At 40.7% G+C, this 13,072-nt stretch overlaps 1 long non-coding RNA gene across 2 annotated transcripts in view; it reads left to right on the plus strand.

Moving 5' to 3' along the window:
* LOC110259494 (uncharacterized) overlaps positions 1–13,072 on the plus strand; it is a 498,951-nt gene that overhangs the window by 250,042 nt on the left and 235,837 nt on the right. The window lies entirely within an intron of this gene.

A 13,072-nucleotide genomic window follows, 5' to 3' on the forward strand; every position in this document is an offset into this window, starting at 1 on the left:
CAACACGACTTCTGGAAACCCTCCCTGACTTTACAAGGGAAAATTTTAGGTCCCCAATTCAAAAAAAAAAAAATCTGCCTATAAAACATGGAGGATCAAGAGTAGATTCTCGTAGATATTTTTCAGGGCCAAGCGATCCAGGAACCCTGGCTACCCATAATGTATTACTCCTCACGTGCATCCCCAGGAGAAAGAACATAAAGAGCAAGATAAAAGACGCACCTCAGTGTTAGCTGAACCTTTGACCCTGAACCACAGTATAGAAAATGCCAGGAAATTAGACTGGGCTGCAAGCGACACTGTTTGTGCCACATTAATTGTACCCACTCGCTAACCCTAACAGACATCACTAATCAATTATGGTACTCTACTGTTGATCCCAGACTTAGCCTCAAATGTCTTTTCAACACAGAGTTTCAAGAAGCCACTCCTAATTCATAAAATTAGTACAATGGTCAAGCCTAATTGCATTTTTTTTTTTTTTAACCAGAGGATAAATGAAACTTGCTTTGTACTGCCCTTGTCTTCCTACTTCCTCCTGGGTTCTCCTGCTGTTCTAAGCTTGGCCGCAAACCCATCCATTTCATGCTATTAAGAAAGATGTCACATACTTGGATCTGGATCGCTAAAGCTCTGCCATGTATCTCCTCTCTCTCCTTCTTCTTCCCCCAACTCCTACCAGCCAGTGATGAGAGAGTGTTATTTTCTCTTGAACTTCCTCCATTGGTGGTTTTTATTGTTATTTTATTTGTTTGTTTTTCCATCATTCTGAGTTGAGCCATGACCCTTTGCTTGGGTTACGATTTGCTCCTCCTCTTCTCCCCACCAGTTCATATTCTCTCATGGCTTTCATAGAACTCAAATCTTGGAGAGTTTAAACAGAGAGTCATTGAAACCTTCTCTTTGATTGTGAATAACACAGAGAGTCTCATGTGCCAAATGTGCTGGTACCTCAGACCCCAGTGACTCTTAATTTATAACTGAAGATGCTGTCACCCACTGTCTCAGGGATATTTTATGTCTCACTATCTCATGAAGTTTCTGAGGCTCTTGTTAAATAATATTACTCTCAGTGAAGCCTGAAACCTTCCCTTCTCCTTTAGAAAACCTCTTGGCCTTATCTCCCCTTGGCTTCCCAGGTTGGGCCTAAATCTGGATTTAGCGCCCTCGCAGGAAGTCAGGGGAAGAGGCCAGTGAATGAGCATATGTGGCCTCAATTACTCATAAGCCCAAAGGCTCTTAGGAATTGACTAGTAACTTCGCTTCCTTTAGAGGATGGAACTCAAATCACTCTTTACTTCTAACTCCATTGATTTCCCTGTCAGGGAGATAGTCATCTGATTGGTCCCATTCCAGAAAGTGATGAGTCTTAAGGATGTAACAAGCCCTAGTGGACAGACACTTGCTCTTTGACTTCATCCCCCTGTAGCTGGTAAATGTCTGGTTTGCGTGATAAAGGTAAGATTCTAGACTTGGGTGCTGGAGGAGTGGTAGGTGGGGAAAGGTAGAATGAACTGGTGGCTTCTTTGACCTAAAATTACTTAAGTTCAACTGAGTCCTCACAAACATCTGGGGACAAAAAGCATCCTCACTTTCCCTTTTCAGGACTCTTAAAATGACTCTTCAGAAGGCTCTAACTCTCCAGCCCCGCCTTCTTCTGACCCACCTTGCATCCTGAAGCCATCGTGATTTTATGCAATGTGAATCTGATCATATCTCTGCCCTTGGACAGAGCAGACACATTCAGAGCTCAGGGGGAAGGGTCAGAAAGTTATCTTGCTTAGGGAAGAGGGACCCCTGCGTGCCACAAGCCATGGCTTATTAGAGAGTTCAGGTCCTAATAAAGGGCCATATATACCTCAGCCTCTCCAGGGGAGGCTGTGATGGTAAGAAGAAAAAAAAAATGAAAAGGAACTATAAAACAATTAGAAAAAATTTAAAAATCTAAGGGGTTTTGCATAGTAGGCAATCCCTTGTAGGATGCCATATTCTGAATTTTTTAGTAAGTACATATGGGGTCTCCTCCCAAACAGAATCCTCAGTCTACTTTTAGACAGGATTATGGCGCTATAGGCCCCAGCAGGGCAGGTAGGTCTGTTCCCATTTCTGCGTGAGGCCAGAAGCGGAGCTTGGCTGCCCTATTTCCCCTTCCAGGACTCTGGGCCTGATTAAGAAGCAACTCAGAGTCCCCAGGTGGGAAGGAGCCTCTGTTCCTTAGCAGTTCAATTGGAAGCAGTCACAGCCAGCTGTCAGGACTGAGGCAGGAGAAGCCAGCGCAGGGGAGCTGAGGTCAGGTGCGGGGGAGTGGGGCCAGTGTCAGCCTTGGGAGTTTGAAATGAGGCAGAGCTGGGCAGGAGGATGGAGGGATCTGGAGTCTGAGGCCAGATCAGCCCTACAGGAGACATCTAATCTGAGCAGTGTGTGACAACTGGAACTTGGAGTCAGATTCAAGGGCAAACAGAGCTTGTTAGAAAGTCAGGGCCAGCTTTCAGGGCAGACCCTTGGCCAACTGAGAAAAACGACTTGTGGGATAGAAGACGAGAGAGACCAAGCTTGTCTTCAGTCTCCCCCTTGATCTGAGAATTTCTACCTCCTCTAGTCTTAAAGGCACAGTCATCTAACCCTAGTGTCTGCTGTAGGTTGAAGTGCTGACCCCATTATGCAGTCAAAAGACATCATCACTGTGGGGGGGGGTCTGGGGGTGGGGGCACATCTTAGCAGAGGAAGAAGTCTGTAGTCACTGCCTTGTTGTATGAGGCTGACTGTTGACTAGGCTGTGGTGTTGGGGTAAGCTGAACAGCCCAGCCCTTCTTTGGGTCATAGGCATATGTATTGGCAAGTGCCTTTTATTTCAAAACATTTTAAATTTTCTGTGATGAATTTGGAAATAGTCATTCCTCCTGAGGCCTCGTAAAGCTAAAATTGAGAACCAGAAACATGGTAGTTTTGCCATGGACCAGGGCCACGTGCAGCCTCTTCCTGTCCTCCTGCCCTCTGCATTTACTGAGTCCTTCTCTGTGCCAGGATGCCCTTCTCCCTGCAGAGCATACCATCTGAGACAACCTTCTCGAAACACTTTGGTGGTATTTTCTCCTCAGTCTCCCAGCTTTCCAAAGACCACTGGCTGATTTTTTAATACTCATTTTCTAAGTTAAGAACAAAAGCCTTAAAATGGGCTTTTTTTTTAAGAGCCAAAACAGTAAATCAAAAAGACAAGATACACCATCTGCCCAAGTCAGATATGCTGGATAAATATAATGTTTATGTTAGGATGTTTCTTTTCTCTCCATGACGTGTCTTTGCCTGGAGGAGAACATTCATACAATTCTCCTGTTTTAAATGATATGTGATTCAACAGGAAAAAGTCGTGGGCAGTCTAGTATCCCACTGAGTGCTCTGACTCATCCTCACAATTTTTATGGCCTTGATTGGCAACGCCCTATACCTGACCTTGAAGGGATGCTCTGATTAGTCAGTGTTTGCAGCCTAACCTTGGAAAAATCAGGTGACTGTATAGGAAATCCCTGTCTCTGATGCTGGGCCTGATGAGGGTATTGGATAAAGGAATTACTGTCTTCGTTTTATGTAAGCATTTCCTCTCCCAGAAATACCTGTTCGTATCCTTATGCTGTCATTGCCTGCAAGGAATGCCTTGCGGGTGAGTCCAGGTGCCACTCAGCCTTCCTGCTGCTCCAGTCTTCTCACAGAGTCCTCACGTGCTTGCTGAGTGCAACCTCATTCAGGCCAGCATTCACCTCCCTAAGCAGCCACCTGCAACCCCACACCAGTGGATTTTTTCTGGGAGGCAGCTGGTACACTGGAAAGAGTTTTTGGCAACTAAATCACTGAGAATCAAATCCTGCTGATGACACTTGATAGATGTGTGGTTTTAGACATAAGACCCTTACCATTGAACCTACTGCTGTTAGAAAGAAGAAATAAAAGTGACAAAAAGAGTCCCCCTGTTGTAAAGCTGAATTTGAAAACCAGGAGTGTGCATAAGGGTAGCTTTGTGGATGAAAAGAACAGGGCTGTGTCCTGTGCAGCCTCTTTCTTTCCTCCTGTTCTCCACAAGCACTTCCCCAGCATCTCTCTGTGCCGGAAGCTGAGCTAGATGCTAAGGGCGTAGCAATCAACAATAAACACATGCCCTTTACCCTGAAGAGGGGCCCCTGGAGTCAGGCATCTCACAAATCAGTCTGCCCTGGCACGTGGTAGGCCCTCAGAAACAGGTGGTCTTGTCAATATCACTAATAGGCGTCCTGAAGTCATACTGTACTGTGCTCTTTTAGCTTTGTGTAAACTTACTCTTTTTCACACATTTCACCTGACATTGTTTGGTCTTGTACAGCCACAGAGAGAGCAAGAATCATTGTTTTCTCTGTAATTAGTACACTGTTCCCAGTAAGAGTTCAAGACAATGTTTTCTATTTAACTTAAAAACTCAACTCGCAGGTGCAGTTTTTCAGAACAGCCCACAGTGGCAAGAGTGGTCATATTGAAAATGACCTCTTGGAGTTCCTGTCACCACTCAGTAGTTAACAAACTGCACTGGGATCCATGAGGACGCAGGTTTGATCCCTGGTCTTGCTCAGTAGGTTAAGGATCTGGCATTGCCATGAGCTGTGGTGTATGTCACAGATGCAGCTCGGATCCCGCATTGCTGTGGCTGGGGTGTAGGCTGGTGGCTTCAGCTCTGATTGGATCCTCACCCCGGGAACTTCCATATGCCACAGTGCAGCCCTAAAAAGACAAAAAGGAAAAAAAAAAAAAGGCTTCTTGCACTTTGACCTCTGGGTCAAGTCCAAGCTCATTGCTGCATGACAGGCCAATAAATCAAGAGATGAGTTGTTGGGGCAAGGAATCGTGTCTTTATTTGGAAATCCAGCAGGCCAAGAAGATGGTGGACTAGTGTCCTAAAGAACTCTTTTGCCCAAGTCAGGATTCAGGTTTCTTTTATACTAAAAGGGGAGGGGCTGTAGTTGATTGTTGCAAACTTCTTGGGGTCAGAATCCTTCGTTCTCAGTTGTCCTTGTTGGGAAGGTCATGATGTTCCTGTAAACTTCCAAGAAGACAAATGCTAATTCTGTTCTGCAACTTTTTATCGCTGTATGAATGTGAAAGTGGTATACCTTTACAGGTCAGAGCCTTGCGAATAGGCTTGCCCGTTTATTTCAGGCTATGGGCAAATTCTTGGAGCAAAAGCAATAGAATACAAAGGTTAAAGTAAAAGAAACAGATCTGGTATGGAGTCAGATTTGTTATTTTTCTATTAAAAGATGGAAAAGGGAAAAAGAAGGGGCGTCTTTCCCCTTCTACAGTTGGGTAGGTGAGGCAAGGGGTCCCACAGAGTGGTCCATGCAAACACACATAATCAGGTGCCCACTGGGGACAGCGAGGAACACAAATGGCAAGAGGAATGTGGCTTTGCTGGGTCTTACTAACACCTTAGGTTTATTTTGCCCATTTTATTATGATGAGAAACAACCACATGAGGGTGTTTGAAGAAAAAAAAGGAAATGACCGCACAGAATGTATTTGTTACTCAGCATGGCGTAATGGAGGTGATTTTAACAGCAGGCAGAAATAAGCTCCTTCAGTAAATTAATTCGATTGTGGTGACAAAGCATCCTGAAGTCAGAGAGGCCGCCTCTGGCAAACCCTTAGTTCCTTGGCAGCAGTGCTGAAACCCAACTTTATGTAATTAAAACAGGGGAAGCTCCTTTCTGGGAGAGCAAGCCAGGATGACCAAATAAAATAGCAACTTCTCGAAATGAATTTTCTTTTCCTTACTCTTTAAGAAAACACTGATCAAATGAGCAGAATAAATTACTGTGTTCCTAAAATAAGAAGGCTAATGTCCATGACAGTGGAAGTTATGCCTCAGGCCACTTTCTGTTAAAAGGCAGTTTTTCCTCTCTCATGTCACAGGCCCCTAACCAAGCCCCTCCTCACCGTAAACCCAATGCAACAGAAACCGCAGTAGACTCATTACTATTCTGACAATCAGAAATGTGATGCTAGGGAAAATCTAGAAAACGAAATAGAGGAACTTCAGGTGGTTTCTCTCACATCTGTTTTTGCTGTTTATAAATCCCACCCGTGTGGACACACACATCCCACAGTGTATTTCAGTTTGTCGCAAATGTTAGACAATGATTGGGCAAATGGAAGCTAAACAAATCACATGACTGGTGTACCCACTGTGGCTCAGGACTGGAGGAGAGCCCAGCAGAGCCCTGCCTACAGTCCTCAGTGGCCTCTCCTCACGGGAAGCAGGCCTCCAGTACCTGGCCCTCACCAGCCTCTGCAACCTCATTCTGCTCATCTTGAGCAGATCTTGCTTGACTGTCCCCTAGACCCATGCTTCATACCAATCCTCCTCTCTGCTGGAATGTCTCTTCCCTTCTTCGTCTCTGCCTCCTTGGTGCATCTGAGAAATTCCCACACATCCTTCAGACCTGGCTGCAGAATTTCTCTTCTAGACATCCTCCTATGACTGTCCTCCACTCCCCATCAGCCAGCCTAGCTGAACTGTCTCCTCAGGGCCTTGCCCACACCTAATGTGGCCCTCTTTTCAGGCAGGGGCTTAGCTTATAGGTTTATTTCAGTTGCTTTGCCTGTCCATCACAGCTCCTGAACTCTGCTCCTCAAGGGCAACGGCGGTGTTAACACGTGTTGCAATCTCCCATACTTAGAAAGTGCCTGGAACACTGCAGTTGAGCAACTGGTGGTGGGAGGAAGAGAAATAGGGATGGTGAAAGTGCCAGGACAGAACCAAACAGTTACCTTAAGAAGGTCTGGGGCAGAGAGGAAGAAGGCACCCATGCTGCTAGGGACAGGCTAACACAGCCAAGGAATCAGAGTAAGTTATGAAGCTTCACAGGGGAAATGAAGGGCCTCCCTTCCTGACAGGGATGATAAAGGAATCCTGGGCATGCAGAGATGGACAATCCCAGAGTCCCTTTTTAGTGAAATTGTGGAGAAACTCAGAACTAGGAGCATAGAAGCCTTGCATAAACAGGCCCAGCTTTGTTGGTGTTTCTGTCAGCATTCTCCAGAGGAGTAGAACCAATAAGATGTGTATATATAAAAAAAAATTTATAATGAGGAATTGGCTCACATGACTGTGGTGGCTGACAGGTCCCGTGATCTACAGGGTAAGGCGCAAGCTGGAGAATCAGAACCATGGGTAAAGATTGGCAGGTTTGAGACCATGAAAGAGGTAGTATTTCAGTCTCATTCTGAAGGCTGGAAAAATACCCTGAATAATGTTTAGTCAAGTATTTGAGTAACTTGTGACCCAGGTAAATTGACACAAAATTAACCTAAAAGTTAATAGCAAAAAAAAAAAAAAAAAAAAGAAAATAATCTAAATATTTTCAGAAGCAGAATGGACCAATAAATAGTGGTATTTTTGTGCACTGGGATGCTCTACTACAGTGAGCATTCATGAACCAGAGCAAATACATCAGTATATCTAGAAAACATAATGTCTAGTGCAAGAAGAAAGTTACTGAAAGCTAAAACTCTATTTGTAAAGTTTTAAATGACAAAACAAGGTCATGGGTAAATATACATATCTGTGTAGTAAGAACATAACAATATGCATGAAAGAACAGACATTAATTTGAGATTTTCCTTTAAAAGAGAAAAATCTGAAGTAAACATGACAAAAGAATAACAAAAATGAAAAGCTGTGTGATGAGTAATTTGTGTTCAAAATAATTTCATAATAAGGTGTTTTTGAATGGCACTGAATAGAAAAAGAGGCTTCTGCTACGTTGAAGACTTCCACACATACCCAGGTCACAAGTTTGTCTCAGCAGGGTGTTGTCTCAGTAGCGCACACACTTGCTACCTGATGAGAGGGGGAGGGAGGGGGAGGGATCGGGAGCTTGGGCTTATCAGACACAACTTAGAATAGATTTACAAGGAGATCCTGCTGAGTAGCATTGAGAACTTTGTCTAGATACTCATGTTGCAACAGAAGAAAGGGTGGGGGAAAAATGTAATTGTAATGTATACATGTAAGGATAACCTGACCCCCTTCCTGTACAGTGGGAAAATTAAAAAAATATATATTAAAAAAAAAAAACAGATTTGGGTGAATCTTCTTACTGCTTCCCTACTCTCTGGCACTTTATTTTTTAAATATATTTTGCAGATTATATTCCATTATAGGTAATTATACATAAATTAGCTATAATTTCCTGTGCTAGTCAGTAGAGCCTTTTTGCTTATCTGTGTTAGGTATAGCAGTAGTTTGTAACCGCATACTCCTAATTGTCCCTCTTCCCCTCCCTTTTCCCTTTGATAACCAAAAATGTGTCTTTCTATGACTGTAAGTCTTTTTCTGTTTTCTGTATGGCTTAATTTGTATTATTTTTTGGATTCCATGTATAAACTATATCATATAGTATTTATCTTTGACTGTTTGACTAAGCATATATATTCTCTAGTCTATCCACAGTGCTGCAAAAGACACATGTACCCGTATGTTCATTGCAGCACTGTTCATAATAGCCAAGACATGGAAACAACCTAAATGTCCATTGCCAGATGAATGGATTAAGAAGATATGGTATATATATACAATGGAGTACTACTCAGCCATAAAAAGAACAAAATAATGCTGTTTGCAGCAACATGAATAGAACTAGAGACTTTCATACTAAATGAAGTAAGACAGAAGAGAAAGACAAGTACCATATGATATCACTTGTATCTGGAATCTAATATATGGCATCAATAAACTCTTCCACAGAAAAGAAAATCATGGACATGGAGAACAGACTTGTGGTTGCCGAGGGGGAGGGAGTGGGATGGACTGGGAATTTGTGGTTAATAGATGCAAACTTTTGCATTTGGAGTGGATAAGCAGTGAGATCCTGCTGTCTAGCACAGGGAGCTATATGTCGTCACTTGTGATAGAGCATGATGGAGGATGATGTGAGAAAGAGTGTATATATCTATGTGTGACTGGGTCACCTTGCTGTATAGTAGAAAATTGACAGAACACTGTAAACCAGCTATAATGGAAAAAATAAAAATCATTTTAAAAAAAAACTCATGAAGGTGCATGTAGATTTTTGAATTATGGTTTTTTCCAGATATATGCCAATGAGTGGCCTTGCTGGATCATATGGTAGATCTATTTTTAGTGTTTTTTTTTTTTAATTTTAGGGCTGTACGCATGGCATATGGAGTTTCTCAGGCTGGGGTCAAACTGGAGATGTAGCTGCCAGCCTACATCACAGCCATAGCAATGCCAGATCTGAGTCGTGTCTGTGACCTACACCACAGCTCATGAGCAAGGCCAGTGATCACACCCACATCCTCATGGATACTAGTCAGGTTCATTTACCACTGAGCCATGATGAGAACTCCCCTATTTTTAGTTTTTTAAGGAACCCCCATACTGTCCTCCATAATATAAATTGGTTATACAAATGTACATTCCCACCAACAGTGTAGGAGGGTTCCCTTTTCCCTCACACCCTCTCCAGCATTTATTGTTTATAGACTTTTTGATGATGACCATTCTGACTGGTGTGAGGTGTTTTCATTTACTTTTCTCTAATAGTTAGTGTTTTTGAGCATCTTTTCATGTGTTTTTTGGCTACTTGTATGTCTTCTTTGGAGAAAAGACTTTTGAGATCTTCTTTCCATTGTTTGGTTTTTTTGATATCTAGCTGAATGAAAAGTTTGTTTATTTTAGAGATTAATCCCTTGTTGGTCTCTTCATATACAAACATGTTCTCGCATTCTGTGGGTTGTGTTTTCATTCTGTTTATGGTTTCCTTTGCTGTGCAAAAGCTTTTAATTAGGTGCCATTTGTTTATTCTTGTTTTTATTTTCACTACTCCGGGAAGTGGATCCAAAAATACACATTGCTTCGATTTATGTCAAAGAGAGTTCTACCTCTTTTCCACTAAGAGTTTTATAATATCCAGTCTTACCTTTAGGTCTTTAATTCATTTTCAGTTTATTTTTATATATGATTTTAGAGAATGTTCTAATTTCATTCTTGAACAAATAGCTGTCCAGTTTTCCTGGTGCCACTTATTGAAGAGACTGTCTTTTCTCCATTGTGTATTCTTGCCTCCTTAGACATGCATTAATTGACCATAAGTGGGTGGGTTTATTTCTGGGCTTTCTATCCTTTGATATTCCATTGATTAATATTTTTGTTTTTGAGCTGTAACATACTGTTTCAATGATTGTAGCTGTGCAATATAGCCTGAAGTCAGGGAGCCTGATTGTTCCAGCTCCATTTTCCTTTCTCAGGATTGTTTAGGCTCTTTGGGGTCTTTCATGTTTCCATACCAATTAAAAAATTTTTTTGTTCTATTTCTGTGAAAAATACCATTGGTAATTTGATAGGGATTGCCTTGAATCTGTAAATTCCCTTGGGTAATATGGTCCTTTTGACAACATTGATTCTTCCAGTCCAAGGACATAGTATATATTTTCATCTATTTCTGTCACCTTCAGTTTATTTCATTAGCATCTTACAGTTTTCAGAGTATAGGTCTTTTGCCTCCTTAAGTAGAGTTATTGATGGGTGTTTTACTATTTTTGATGCAGTAGTAAATGGAATTGCCTTTAATTTCTCTTTTGGTCACTGTTACTGTATAGAAATGTAATAGATTTCTGTGTATTAATTTTATATCCTGCAACTTTACCAAATTCATTGATGAGCAGTAGTATTTTCTAGTAGTATTTTTTGGATATTCTCTGTGTAGTATCATATCATGTACAAACAGTGAGAGTTTTACTTCTTTTCCAAATTGAATTCTTTTTATTTCTTTTTCTTCTCTGATTGCTGTGGCTAGGACTTCCAAAAGTATGTTGAATGAAAATGGTGAGAGTGGACATACTTTTCAGCTTTTCACCATTGAGTATGATGTTAATTGTGAGTTTATCATATATGGACTTTATTATGTTGAGGTGGCTTCCCTCTGTGCCCACTTTCTAGAGAGTTTTTACCATAAATGGGCCTTGAAATTTGCCAAAAGCTTTTTCTGCATGTATTGAGCTGATGATGTGGTTTTTATTTTTCAGTTTGTTGGTGTGGTGTGTCACACTGTTTGATTTGCAGATTTTGAAAGTTTTTTGCATCACTGGGATAAGTCTCACTTAATCATGGTGTATAATACTTTTAATGTATTCTTGGATTAGTTTTGATAGTGATTTGTTGAGGACTTTTTCATCTATGGTCATCAATGATATTGGCCTGTAATTTTTGTGTGTGTGGTATCTTTGTCTGGTTTTGATATCAGAGTAATGATGGTGGCCTCACAGAATGAGCTTTGGAGAATTTCTTCCTCTACAAATTTTTGGAAGAGTTTCAGAAGGATAGTGTTAACTCGTTTCCTTTGATAGAATTTGCTCCTGGTCCTGGACTTTTGTTTGTTGTAAGATTTTAGATCACAGTTTCAACTTAAGTACTTCTGACTGGCCTCTTCATATTTTCTATTTCATTTGTTAATTCTTACAAGATTGTACATTTCTAAGTATTGGTCCATTTTTTCTGGATTGTCCATTTTATTGACATATAGTTGCTGGTAATAGTCTCTTTTGATCCATTATTTTTCATATATATATATATATATGTATCCATTATTTTTCCCATATAGGATATTACAAATTATTGAGTAGATTCCCCTCATACAGTAGATTCTTTTTAATTATCTATTTTATACAGTAGTGCGTATATGTTATTACCATGCTCTCAATTCTTCCCTCTCTTCCATGATTTCCTCTATAGTAACCCTAAGTCTGGTTTTGAAATCTGGGTTTGTTTCTGTTTTATAAACAAGTTCTTTTGTGTCATTTTTATTAGATTTCACATGTTAAGTGATATCATATGATATTTGTCTTTGTCTGACTTACTCAGTATAATAATCTCTGGGTCCATTAATGTTGCTGCAAATGGCATTATTTCATTCTTTTATGGCTGAGTAATATTCCATTTTATATATCCATATATATATATATATATATATATATATATATATATATATATATATCACATCTTCTTTATCCATTCTGCTGTCGATGGACATTTAGGTTTCTCAAATGTCTTGGCTATTATAAATAGTGCTACAATAAACATTGGGCACTGTGTTCTTTTTGATTTATGTATCTTTTCAAATTACAGTTTTCTCCAAATATGTGCCTAGGAATAGGATTGCTGGATCATATGGTAGATCTTTTTTTAGTTTTTTAAGACATTTCCACATTGTCCTCCATAGTGGTTGTACCAGCTTATATTTCCAACAATGTAGGAGTGTTCCCTTTTCACGACACCCTCTCTAGCACTTATCATTTGTAGACTTTTTGTGGATGGCCATTCGACCAGTGGGGGTGATACCTCATTGTAGTTTTGACTTGCATTTCTCTAATAATTAGTTATGTCGAAAAGTTCCCATTGTTGCTGAGCAGTAATGAACCCAAGTAGTATAGTATCCATGAGGACATGGGTTTGATCCCTGGCCTCGCTTAGTGGGTTAAGGATCCAGTGTTGTTGTGAGCTGCAGTGTAGAGGCACCTCAGATCTGGCATTGCTGTGGCTGTTGTGCAGGCCAACACCTGAAGCTCTGATTCAACCCCTAGCCTGGGAACTTCCATATGCCACCCCCCAAAAAAAAAACCAAAAAATAGTTAATAATGTTGAGCATTTTTTCATGTGTTTTTTGGCAATCACTGTATCTTCTTTGGAGAAGTGTCTGTTTAGGTCTTCTGCCCATTTTTTATTGAGTTGTTTGTTTTTTATCATAAAGCTGCATGAGATGTTTATATATTTTGGGAATTAATCCCTTGTTGGTAGCTTTGTTTGCAGATATTTTCTCCCATTCTGTGGTTGTGTTTTCATTTTGTTTATGGTTTCCATTGCTTTCCAAAAGCTTTTTACTTTAATTAGGTCCCATTTGTTCATTTTTGTTTTTGTTTTCATTACTTTAGGAGGTGGATCCAGAAACCTATTGCTGTGATTTATGTCAAAAAGTGTTCCGCCTCTGTTTGCCTCTAGGTGTTTTATAGTTTCTGGCCTTATGTTTAGGTCCCT

This window comes from Sus scrofa, chromosome 2 (genome assembly GCF_054392235.1).
Source record: "Sus scrofa isolate SSC_HxYL_T2T_F1_AM1 chromosome 2, Sscrofa_HxYL_maternal_Yorkshire_Landrace_v2.0, whole genome shotgun sequence".
Taxonomy (NCBI): domain Eukaryota; kingdom Metazoa; phylum Chordata; class Mammalia; order Artiodactyla; family Suidae; genus Sus; species Sus scrofa.